The sequence below is a fragment of the Pleurodeles waltl genome, chromosome 10 (genome assembly GCF_031143425.1).
Source record: "Pleurodeles waltl isolate 20211129_DDA chromosome 10, aPleWal1.hap1.20221129, whole genome shotgun sequence".
Taxonomy (NCBI): Eukaryota; Metazoa; Chordata; class Amphibia; order Caudata; family Salamandridae; genus Pleurodeles; species Pleurodeles waltl.
Window position 1 is genome coordinate 928,806,588 of NC_090449.1, and position 12,032 is coordinate 928,818,619.

General features: G+C 45.6%; 1 protein-coding gene across 6 annotated transcripts in view; it reads left to right on the forward strand.

Moving 5' to 3' along the window:
- SNX13 (sorting nexin 13) overlaps window positions 1-12,032 on the forward strand; it is a 587,891-nt gene that overhangs the window by 52,631 nt on the left and 523,228 nt on the right. For all 6 annotated transcript variants that reach the window (XM_069211703.1, XM_069211707.1, XM_069211702.1 and 3 more), the window contains exon 2: window positions 7,746-7,852. The gene's annotated coding sequence lies outside the window, so the exon portion shown is untranslated. The remainder of the gene's footprint in view (window positions 1-7,745; window positions 7,853-12,032) is intronic.

Genomic DNA, 12,032 nt, shown 5'->3' on the forward strand with positions numbered 1-12,032 from the left:
GTCCTGTGCCCCTTATAGTGGAGGCAAGCAGCGCCGGAGGGCTTATGCCCAGTGCGTGCCGCAGACCTTTGCAGACTCTGCCTAAGTAACTCGCACGGCGCCGTCGGCCGGCGCGCGCCTGGGCCCCACGGACTGTACATGAACAGCAAGCATCTAACTCGCCGGCGCAGTGGCTGCCCGTGGTCCCGGGCATCGGCTCCCCTTGTCGGGCTTACCGGGTTGCGCTGCCCTGTGGGGCTCGGCGGCGGTGGCGTCTACCACTGACCACGCCGCCACAGACACTGCTCACGCAACGTCAGAAATATCTCTTTCTCGCTCCTGTCGGATACTCTCACACTCCCAGCACCAACGCTCACACCATATCGGGGACACAAAACAAAAGGCTAAGTAGTTAATCGAAAGCGCCCAACAGTGTGAAACAATTGCACGCAAGGTAATCCAGGGACAGCCAAAATGGCCGGCAGAGCCAAGTCAGCTAAGAACCAGGACCGTAGCACCCATGGATCAACACCTATAGACCAGCAGCCCAGCCCGTCCCTACAGTCACTGGAAAACACCCTCATATTGCACTCTGCTCAGTTTGAGAAAGTATTACAGGCGATTATGGACACTAAATCATCGCTAGAACACAGAATTGACGCAGTTGCACAAGACTTAAATCTCCTGCGCGTAGACCTCCGTAATTTAGCTGAGCGAGTGAAAACAACTGAGGACGAAATATCCGAATTAACCCCAATTGCCCAAGGTAACCAAAAACAGATTCAGCGCATGGACGCGGAACTGAAAGTGCTCTGGAGGAGATCGGAAGAAATGGAGAGCAGGGCGCGCCGCAATAACGTACGATTTTTGGGTTTCCCAGAAAGCATGCGGCAAACAGAATCGGAAATCCCCCTGGAGCAGTGGCTAATCAAGAATGTGTTAAATGGGGCTCCATCCAAGTTCTTCTCCGTGGAAAGGGCATATAGAATTCCGGGCAGACCCCCGGCTCCTGGTCAGCCAGCCAGACCGCTGATCGCCAGATTCCTGAATCATATAGACCGGGATGCAATACTTCAACAATTTCGCAATAAAGGCCCTTTCAAGTACGAAGACTCGACTATTAACGCATACCCAGACTACACTCAGGAGGTGCAGAACCAACGCAACTCCTACGTTAAAATCAAACAACGCTTGCGAGAACACAACATAAAATATGCCTTGCTCTTCCCGGCGAAACTACGGGTTGTGACGGAGGACCGCATCCATATATTCACCAATCCTGAAGATGCTTGGACATGGCTGCATGCCAAGGGCCTAGCTCGCCCGCGGGAAGAGGCGGAAGTGGATGAGGAATGGCAAACTTCTGCTTCAAGGAAGCGATCCAAGAGACGCGCTAGGGGCCAGCCCAATGACTGGCAGGCGGCAGAAGAAAGAGCAAGAGTGCTGAAAGAGACGCCTCTACACATACAAAGCAACCTTGCAACTGTCAGGACACCTCCAGAGCAGGGCTCGGAATCCGACACGGCCAGTTCCACATCTACATTAACCGGAGAGCTGGACGGGCCAAGGGTCACCCCCAGGTCCGCAGACGAACTTTAAGTCGCATATGCCTACTCCGCTGGCCCGTTGGCTACAAAAATGCTCGAAGTTCGAAGACCTCCAGAGACTCTGAGGCGCTGCTGTAGACCGGAGTGAACCTTCCCCAGGCATTGTGTATCTTTGATATAATAGCAAAGCTAAGTTTTATAGGGGTTGCGTGGGGGATAGACTGCGGGCGGCGGGCGGCGTTGGGGAGAGCGGTCTTACGTCCCGGGGGGCGCCTAATGTTATAAGCAGACTAAGTCTGCAGAAAGATGTGTGCCCCTTGTAAGAGCCACATCTGGAAGTTATGAGAATCCCAATATGCAAATCCAACCGGATATGGGTCAGTTTATGTGTGTTTAGGTTTAGTAGTGTTACGCTAGTTGTAGGTAGCAATGGGGTTCTAGCGTGGGGAGTTGGGGATTGTAGTTTAGCAGTAATGCATGTATCGGAATCACTCAAAACACAAAATAAACAGCTGCACTTGCTATATCTAATAAATAGCAGCTGTAGAAGGGTAGTGGCCAGGTGGGCCAACACCAAAGTCCAGATCTTAAGCGCAGAGACTTGTCCCCTAGACTACGTAGGATGCCTCCCGGGATTAACAATAAAAACCAGTATATCATAGTGACATGGAATGTTAGGGGACTGGGGGCACTGAGCAAGCGGACCAGAGTATATGCACGGCTAAAGCGACTAGGAGTGCACATTGCCATATTACAAGAGACACATATGCTAGAAGGGGACTTACGCGACTTGCGCACAAAATGGGGAGGCCTACTGATAGGCACAACGTACTCTGCCTATGCCAGAGGGGTGCTGGTCTGGATAGCGGCGGGAATCCCATTCTTATTAACAGCACATAAAATAGACCAAGGCGGAAGGTACGTAGTAGTGGAGGGCAGACTAGATGGCAGGCAAATAGCAGTGGTTGGCATATACGCTCCAAACAGTGGTACTACGGGATTTCTCAGCACCCTCACTCCAACATTGTCTCACCCCATGGCCCTGGCCCTCTGGGGCGGTGACTTCAACAGCACACCATCTGCAATATTGGATAGATCCCGTACCCAAGCGAGCTCACCAGTAAATAGGAAACCCACAGGCCCCCTACAAGACTGGGCAAGCGTAATGAGTCTACACGACATATGGCGACTAGGTCACCCAAAGCAAAGGGAATACTCATTCTACTCAGCACCACACAACACCCACACTAGACTAGATATAATATGGGGCACCCGAGATATAGGGACACTGGTCAGCGAGTCGGAATATTTAGCAAAAACTCTGTCAGATCACGCACCACTGAGAATAACACTGAACTGGGGTAGATCACGTCAGGCGATTCCCACCTGGCGGTTCCAAGCGGAAGCACTTCAGGACCAGGCATTCGCCGAAACATTGAAAGAATCTATAAGCCAATATTGGGATATTAAAGCCATGTCTGCAACAACGCGTGCAACAGAGTGGGACGCCCATAAAGTGGTAGTATGCGGAGTATGCATATCCTCCACGTGGGGAGTGAGACACTCCTTGCAGGCGGAGATCGACAAACTAGAGAAGGAACTCAGAGCAGCAGAAATAGCGGTAGCACTAGGAGAAATCCCTCATGCTGTCCTAAAAGAGAGGCGCTCAAAATATAAAGACGCCGATAGCAAACTCCGTTGCCATGACTATAACTATCACTTAATGAGGCTGCAAACAGAAGGGGACAGATCAAGCTGATTGCTGTCTGTCCTCGCGGAGCAGCCAAGCTAACAATCTCCAATAGGGGCCATACGTGTGGGGGCTCAAGCTATGGCCACTACGCAGGCAGAGATAAACGAGGCATTTAGGAAATACTATTCAAACTTATACACCAAACGCACCTCATGCACTACTTCACAACTTGAGGCCTTTCTCGTTGACTCCCTAATGCCGCAATTATCACAAATAGACAGAGAAAAAATAGAAGCCCCCACGACAATGGATGAAATAGAATTAGCCCTTGCACAGCTGCCTAGAAATAAAGCGCCTGGCGCAGATGGCCTCCCGTCAGAATATTACAAAGCCCATCTAGCTTGCCTGAAACCTCATCTTTTAAGGGTGTTTGCAGAGGCGTGGACTAATGAATGCCTGCCCGCATCCCAAAGAGAAGCTATGATAGTGGTACTCCCTAAAAAAGACCGTGATCCCACTGATGTCAAATCCTATAGACCACTATCACTTCTAAACGTAGACTGTAAAATACTAGGCAAAATACTAGCCAACAGATTAGCCCCCCTCATGCACTCACTGATACATACAGACCAAAATGGCTTCATTCCGAGGCGCAACACCTTTCTAAATATTCGCAGACCACTGGGCATAATGGGGGATACTCCCTGTGACACACAAGAGGAAATAGTGCTTTCATTAGATATCGAAAAAGCCTTCGATACGCTCGAGTGGGATTACCTCTTGGCTACAATGGCCCGCATGGGATTTGGTCCCAACTATATCCGCTGGGTCCGTACATTGTACTCCAGCCCAAGCGCAAGGGTGAAGACGGGTGGGGTGATTTCCGACAGCTTTTAGATTTTCCGGGGTACGAGGCAGGGCTGCCCCTTATCCCCGCTACTGTTTGCTATGGCAATGGAACCTCTAGCGGCAAGAGTACGCCTTATGGAACACGAATGGGGAATAACCAGGAACGGGCTCTATCACACGATCTCGCTATACGCAGACGATGCCTTAATATATATTCGAAATGGCCGTGCGCTCGTTCCCTCTGTGATATCCTTACTGGCTGAGTTTGGAGACCTGTCAGGCCTAGTGGTAAATTGGGAAAAGTCGTGCGCGTTTCCTCTGGCAGGGCGGTTACCCACGAATCAGGATGCTCCTCAGATAGGGTGTCTAAAGTGGTGCCCGGAAACGTTCAAATACCTCGGGATAAACATATACCACAACACAGAAGACCTGAGAGATGGAAACCTGGGGAGGGCGCTGACCTCCATAAAAGGCTCACTGCAGTTCTGGAACAAACTCCCGCTCTCGCCGCCTGGCAAGGTGGCGATCGCAAACATGTTGATCCTACCCAGACTCCTATACTATTTTGCGGCCCTACCGATAACCGTTCCCAAAAGCTTTTTCCGAAACTTAAACACAGCGCTGTTGCAGCTCATTTGGGGAGGAGGCAGAGCACGTGTGGCCCTAGCCACGCTACAACGGCCGGTAGACGCGGGCGGGCTGGGAGCCCCCAACTTCGAACGTTATTATGCAGCTGCACAGCTGCAATGGGTCCAAAACTGGATCCACAGGCCAGCGCAGGCAGAATCTACGGGCTTGGAGTCCTGGCTGAAGGGGACCCCCTTGATAGGATGGCTGACATCTAAACACCCTAAGTCGGAACACGTCAGCCCACTGCTCGCGGTGGCACACACGTGCTGGGCTAAATACGTGCAAAGTGGAGCGGACACGCTCCCCTATTCCCCACACATACCATTGGACTACCTAATGGGGGGGATTACAGCTGCAATGTGGGCGCCGCGGGCATGGATGGAGGTGGGAATACAGACCGTGGGCGACTGCTTTGAGGATGGCAAGCTTATGTCGTTTGAGGCTCTTCAGGCCCTCACGGAGATAGGCCCCGGCCAGTTCCTGACATACCACGCCATATGCCACGCAATAAAAAAGATGTGGGGGGCAGGCACCTCGGAACCAGCGGTCTCCCCCGTGATACACCATCTTTTACAATATAATGACCAAGTAAAAATAGTATCCAATCTGTACAAAATCCTAAACAAATCTCCTGAGCCACAAGCGGAGAAAGCCCGGGAGAGATGGAACGCTGTACTTCCCGCCCCAATCCTACAGGCGGACTGGCCAAAAGCCTTGTATCACGCCCGGGGCGTCTCAAGAAATCCAAGATTCAGTTACACTCAATTTAATTACATGCACCAAACATACTTATCCCCAGCCAGGTTAAAGCGAATATTCCCTGGCTCTGAGCCAGTATGCCCCAGATGCAAAGCAGCGTCAGCATCCTTCTACCACATGGTATGGGACTGCCCCAACATACAAACAGCCTGGTTGGAGGTGGTACGGGAGATCTCCGAGTTAACGGGGCTTGTGCTGATAGCAGACCCAGGGTCTTGTTTACTGGGATTAAGGGAGAGACCTAAAAAACAAAAACACTTGCACAAATTCGTTGACCTTGCCTGTTTAATGTATAAGAGATTGATAGCGATGCATTGGAAAGCCTCCAGTGCTCCTGATCGTAAATCTTGGTATATCCTAATACTGCGGTGGGCCCGCACCGAATACCAGGTACTAAAGAAACTGACGCGCAAGGGGCGGTATCACACAGGTTGTTCCACCTGGGACGCCCTGGTATCTAAACTTGAAGCCAAAAACGACGATATGCCCCCATGAATCAGTGAATACACACCTGCTACACACACAATAGAAATCTCCCCACGTCTCCCATAATAGAGGCGGAGCCCGCAGGGTAGTCGGCCACAACGGCTCCAATATCTCCCTCCCCCCCTTCCCCCTGTATTCATGCCCCATCAGCTCTCTAATGTAGGATCACCAACAATGCACAGGGCGTGGTATCACTCTTGGGGCCTCCCACGCCCACTAGCCTAAACTGGGCCCCTGGCAGAAGGCAAAATACATAGGCCCGGCAGCACTTGGTCCACACTGGGCACTCGCGAACACCCCCAAAGATAGTCCACACACGTCAAGCATCAGGCAATTGCAGCAAGAAATGATACTGTAGGATTGGTAGGATTCCGAGATGTATTTAATGGGGGGGGGTGGTGGGTTGTGGTTGTTGTTAAACGGTTAAACACTGTATAATGCTTTAAGTGATCCTGCTATTGATAATCATAGTTTGTATTGCATACTTGAAACATAAAACCAATAAAAATATTAAAAAATAAAAATAAAAAAATGTTGTCATATTAAACTCCCCTTCTGTGATGCTCTTATTATTCACAAACAGAAGCAAAAGCTTGGAAAACAGCACATCCATTAACTAAATAAATGTATACTGCCAAAGTTGTAAAAGGCTCAAAAGTCCTCTATTCGGATAAAGCAATGCAAAACTTATAGCCTTTAAAGAAAAACTGGGTACATCATTCTTTTAGAAGACATAGCCAATATCAGACGTTTCATTCAATCCAGTTTCAACTGTCCACAGTTTATCAAGAAGGCCTCCTGGCGAGGTAATGGTAGATCACCACCTGGTCTCATTTGACTTTGTCATAGCACAGTCCATCTGAATTTAGTTATTGCATGCTCTTATTGTACATAATGTTGCACCAGAAGGGCTGACATCATAGGACACCTAATCCTGAATTTATGCTGTCTGATACATGTCCCACTTCCTGAGAGGATTTTTCCAATGTATGCTTTTTGACAAAAACAGCGTGCAATAAATCACATTTTTTGATCTTCAGTTGGTTAATTCATTATGTTTAAGTAGAGAGTTGTTATTTACACGAAATCGGTTCCTTCAATAGTAAGGTCACACACGCAATACAGTTCCACAGTTATGGTGACCGCGTTCCGGTGGCAATCCCAAAAGCCTTCTGATGTTGCTCTGGGGTTTGTCTTTCCGTGTTGGAATGAACCAGTATGCCCTTTAAGTTTTTATTGCTTTTCTGTGCAAATATGGGTATTTTCTTAAAGGGATCTATCGTTGAAACCATATTCAATTCATCTGTGTACAACAAAACTCTCTGTTGCAAGTTGGTGTGATGAAAGCACCTCTGGTTCGCTGGTATGATTCCAAAGTAAGAGCAAACACCACCCAGGGTGTGGTGATACTGGGATACATTCCTTCTTTTATATGAATTATCACTTTTCTGGTTTTCTTAGCACCGGTCCATATATATTCACTTGTTGCCTTTATTGCTAACTGCCCTGCCCTAATTAGAAGTGCTAAAGTTGCAATAATTTGTTCTACATTGCAGAATGCTCGGTTCTTTGAAATCTGTATAAGGCAGACTGCAATGACACACCCTTGTTTAATGCATTTGAGTGGTGGAACAGGTTTCGAGAGTTTGAACCCAACCCCTACTTGACAGTTCAACTGTGTGAGGAAATTTGCAAAGTAGATTGAAGTATTATTGTCTTGGCTTATTCGAAGACATAAAACGTGTTTTCCACAACTAAGGCTTCTGTACATTGTGATGACCCCCAGTCTCTTTCCATTGCAGGGAGGCCTACTAGCAATTTTCTTAACCCCTGGATAACCTCCTATTTCCATCAACCATATTAATAATGGGACCTGAATCCTGTTCTCAAGAAAGTGTTCTCTCTGCCTGTAAGTACTTGCTGTCATCGAAAACATTTCTTTTTGCACATTTCTAGTGTTAGAGTACACTTGATTGGAAGCTCTTGTCCAACCAATATTTATACCGATATTCTTGGAATACATCAAAATGTGTCTCTAACTTCACTTAAAGGTTTACATGTCCTACTGTATTATTCTTGCATTGTTTCTCCTGACTTTGATATAAAGTGGACCAAAAGTTCCATACCTGTATGTTTGTTGAAATGCTAAGATGTAAAAGTCTCCCAGTTTACTACTGTTGGAAGTTCTTCTCTAGGTGCTCCGGTAAAATAGTCATTAATACGTTGGTGAGTTGTCATGTGTTTTTATAACTGTACTCCGTTATGGGTACCACAATTTCTCAGCATATCTCTAATCAACCTATCATCTAGAAAGTAGCCTCAAGGGTCATTCTAGTACATTTCATGTGGAACATGAATGGCAGTGAAATATCCTTCCTTGTGTGTTTTTAACCTTTTAGAGTCTGTGTCACATTTCTTGATCTGTGAATTAGTCTTTAACAATACACTTTGTACCTGAAATGCTAGACCCCACTTCCGTATCCAAATTTCAGCATTTTTGTCGATCATTGTCTGTCTGTTCCAAATAATAAGCATTCACCGAATGGTAGCAAAGTATTTTTTTTTTTTTGTTGTTGTAATTTTTATGTCATCATGCTCCGTTTGTAGCATGTGGAAATGGCTATGCTTTATGTCCCGTGCTTGAAAGTTTTCTCACACTTGTGGTTAATTTGAAGGGAGATAAGCATAGATCGTGCATTTAATCCTTTGTGAAGAACTATTAAAAATGGGTGTTGAATTATTTTTCTAACTGGACCCTTTCCTGAGTTAGCAGCATTAGTATTAGTATTTTAATCTGCACTTTTGTGTTCTATATAGTTAGGCCTGCCACAGTGATTTTTGGGCATTGTCACTATAGGGACATTGTAATATTACTTTTCTGCATCACCCACTTTTACATACCATGTACCATAGCTTGAAGGCTACAAGCAAGGTTTACGTAGAGGTGACCTAATAAAATTAAAAATGGAGGTTTTTACCTGTCAAAAGGGTTCTTTTTACAGGTTGCCCTGCAGTCTTTACGGTGCAGCAGTCAGGCTACACAGGGTAAGCTTGAAGCCATGTTTGTACTGCCACTATATTGGTTGGGACAGTAGATGCTGCAGTCCACAAATGGCATTTGACTTCCAGGCACTGGGTTCACTTTCCACATCTTGTACTCGGTACTTAAAGGCAAGTTAAATGCACCAATTGGGAATAAGCCAGTTCAACCAATTTTAAAGGGGGGAGTAGAGGCACTCCACTCCCGCTTAACAGCGGTAAAGTGCACAGAGTTCTAAAAGCAGCAAAAGTATAGGGTCCAGCAAAAGGTGAAAAATCCAGGATGACCAGGTAGAAAAGGCAAATTTCCTCTCATATCTGAAGCTAGGCGGTACCACCAGTTTCTTTGTTGTACTGCAATTCATGTTGAGCTGAAACCAGTCTTTGAACCCCCAAAAATTGAGTTTTGTTAACAAGCGACCTTTGAACTATTCAATTCTTCATCAGTGCAGTCTTGCTATCCTCATTCCTGACTTAACTACGGCATTTCTTGTGCTTCTGAAAAGTGTTTTTAAAAAGATCCAATTCTGATTGCCATGTATTCATTCCTGAGTTGTCAATTTTACTTTTCTAATTTTGCATGGGAAAGTAGACTAGAAATACACACTATGTGCTGCATTTACTAAGAATTTGTTTGTTAAAAGTGGTTGCAAATTGTGCACTGAGTTCTAACCAATCATTTTTGATTTTGCAAACTGAACTATGTACTGAAGGTTAGTTCACAAAATACAGAATGGTATTCAACCTACCTCATCAATATTCGTGAGGTAAGTCGCAAATTGCAACCCCCTAAATGGGTCACAATCACAAGGATGGTGACCTATTGGGGTTTTTAGACAACAATGTCTGTGATTGCTTTTATATAAAACAATCTTCTTTTTTTATATAACAAAGCCCGTTTAAAAAAAATTAAAACTGGATGTTGAAAATAAAAAGAAAAGTTATACGAACCTTTTTTAGGAGTAGACCATGGTAAACCTAAAAAAATGTTTTGTCCACATTTACAAAGGGGAAGGAGTCCATTAGGGATCCCTTCCCATTTGCGAATGGGTTACCACCTCCTTTGACTTTGTGGTGAAATATTTGTGTTTTGCAACCAGATTTCAGTTACAAAACATTTATGCATACCATAGGGAATTTGTATTTTGAAGAGACACCCTAAACACACCTTTTCCAAATAGCCCCCCCCCCCTTTAAAATTGGTTGAACTGGCTTATTCCCAATTGGTGCTTTTAACTTGCCTTTAAGTCCCTAGTATAAGATGTGGAAAGTGAACCCAGTGCCTGGAAGTCAAATGCCATTTGTGGACTGCAGCATCTACTGTCCCAACCAATATAGTGGCAGTACAAACATGGCTTCAAGCTTACCCTGTGTAGCCTGACTGCTGCACCGTAAAGACTGCAGGGCAACCTGTAAAAAGAACCCTTTTGACAGGTAAAAACCTCCATTTTTAATTTTATTAGGTCACCTCTACGTAAACCTTGCTTGTAGCCTTCAAGCTATGGTACATGGTATGTAAAAGTGGGTGATGTAGAAAAGTAATATTACAATGTCCCTATAGTGACAATGCCCAAAAATCACTGTGGCAGGCCTAACTATATAGAACACAAAAGTGCAGATTAAAATACTAATGCTGCTAACTCAGGAAAGGGTCCAGTTAGAAAAATAATTCAACACCCATTTTTAATAGTTCTTCACAAAGGATTAAATGCACGATCTATGCTTATCTTCCTTCAAAATTCCTTATTGTTCCCTAAACCCATTTAGCAATTTGAAAAAATATTTCTGAATCGTTAATTGGGTTTAGTACTTGTCAATATGTGTTTTAGGTGTCTCAGATCATCAGATTTAGAGAATCTGAGAGTTTGCTACCATTAAATGCATTGTCCATGAGGCCCTTTCTTCTTGGCCTGGGAAATCGGATTATTACCATTCAAAAGTGTAGGATAGCCACCCAAGCCCAGACCCTGTTATTAATTCAGGCGGCAACAATAGCTTTGTGCTGGTAGCCTACAGGATGTCCATTTTCACATTGCATTATGAAAAGGCTACATAGCTTGCTGCGATCCCGTTTGACTCTTGCTGGAGCCAGTGCGACACCTCTCTACTCCTGGGTAAGTCCAGCTGCATTGAAAAACAGTTAAAAAAAATACAAGTAGGTTGTGTGCCTCTTGGGATAGGCCTGGCACAGTGGAGGGTTCAGTGTCCATAAGATGTTGGACACAGGGCTGTCCCACAGGCCAGCTGATGCAGCAAGCCCCTCTCCACGCACTGAGAAAAGAAATGCATGGTGGTGGTGGTGGTGGTGGAGGAGGGAAGAATAGAGGGGTCGTCCACTATTGTGGGCGGGTGGTGGTATTGTTAATAACATATTACATTGTATTAAAAAGCCCCAGGAATTCGCTGTAAAAACAAAGATTAAAGTGATGGATTAATGGTCGCCACTTAGTATTATAGTTAGGATTGTTGTTTCCATAGGAAATGCCTTTTTTAAAGTTTGATGCTGTTCGATGAATCTCCACGAAACATTTCAGAAAGTTGCTACTTTTTGACCGGTTTGTGCATGGGAGGTTTCAGGATGATATGTCAAACGGGAGCTGGAACAAAAGAGGGGATGTCCCAAAACACGTTTTACCCACTGATTTTTTTTTTCCATAGGAAATTTAGACACAGCTGCAGCCCAAACCCCTGACTGGGTATAAACCAAATATGTGAGAAAGCAAGATCTTGGTCCAGAAAGAGTGCCTTTTGTGTTTGCTGTAAATCTGTTCAGTAGTTTTGGACAAAATTAAGGTTTTTTTTTTTTCTTTTTCTTTAATATATTGCACTGTAGAGGATCTGCAAAGCCGACAGATCTTATCCTGATATCTGATTGGCTGTCACCAAATCAACCAGTTGTGGCAGTCATTTTAGGAATTAACACTCGGGCCTTCATTACGAGTGTGGGGGTCCTAGGACAGCCACATTCTGACCATGGTTAAAGCGCTACTGTCCGACTGCCGGCACTGCCACTTTTTTGCCGGCTGATGACTTGGCAGTGCCGGTGATCT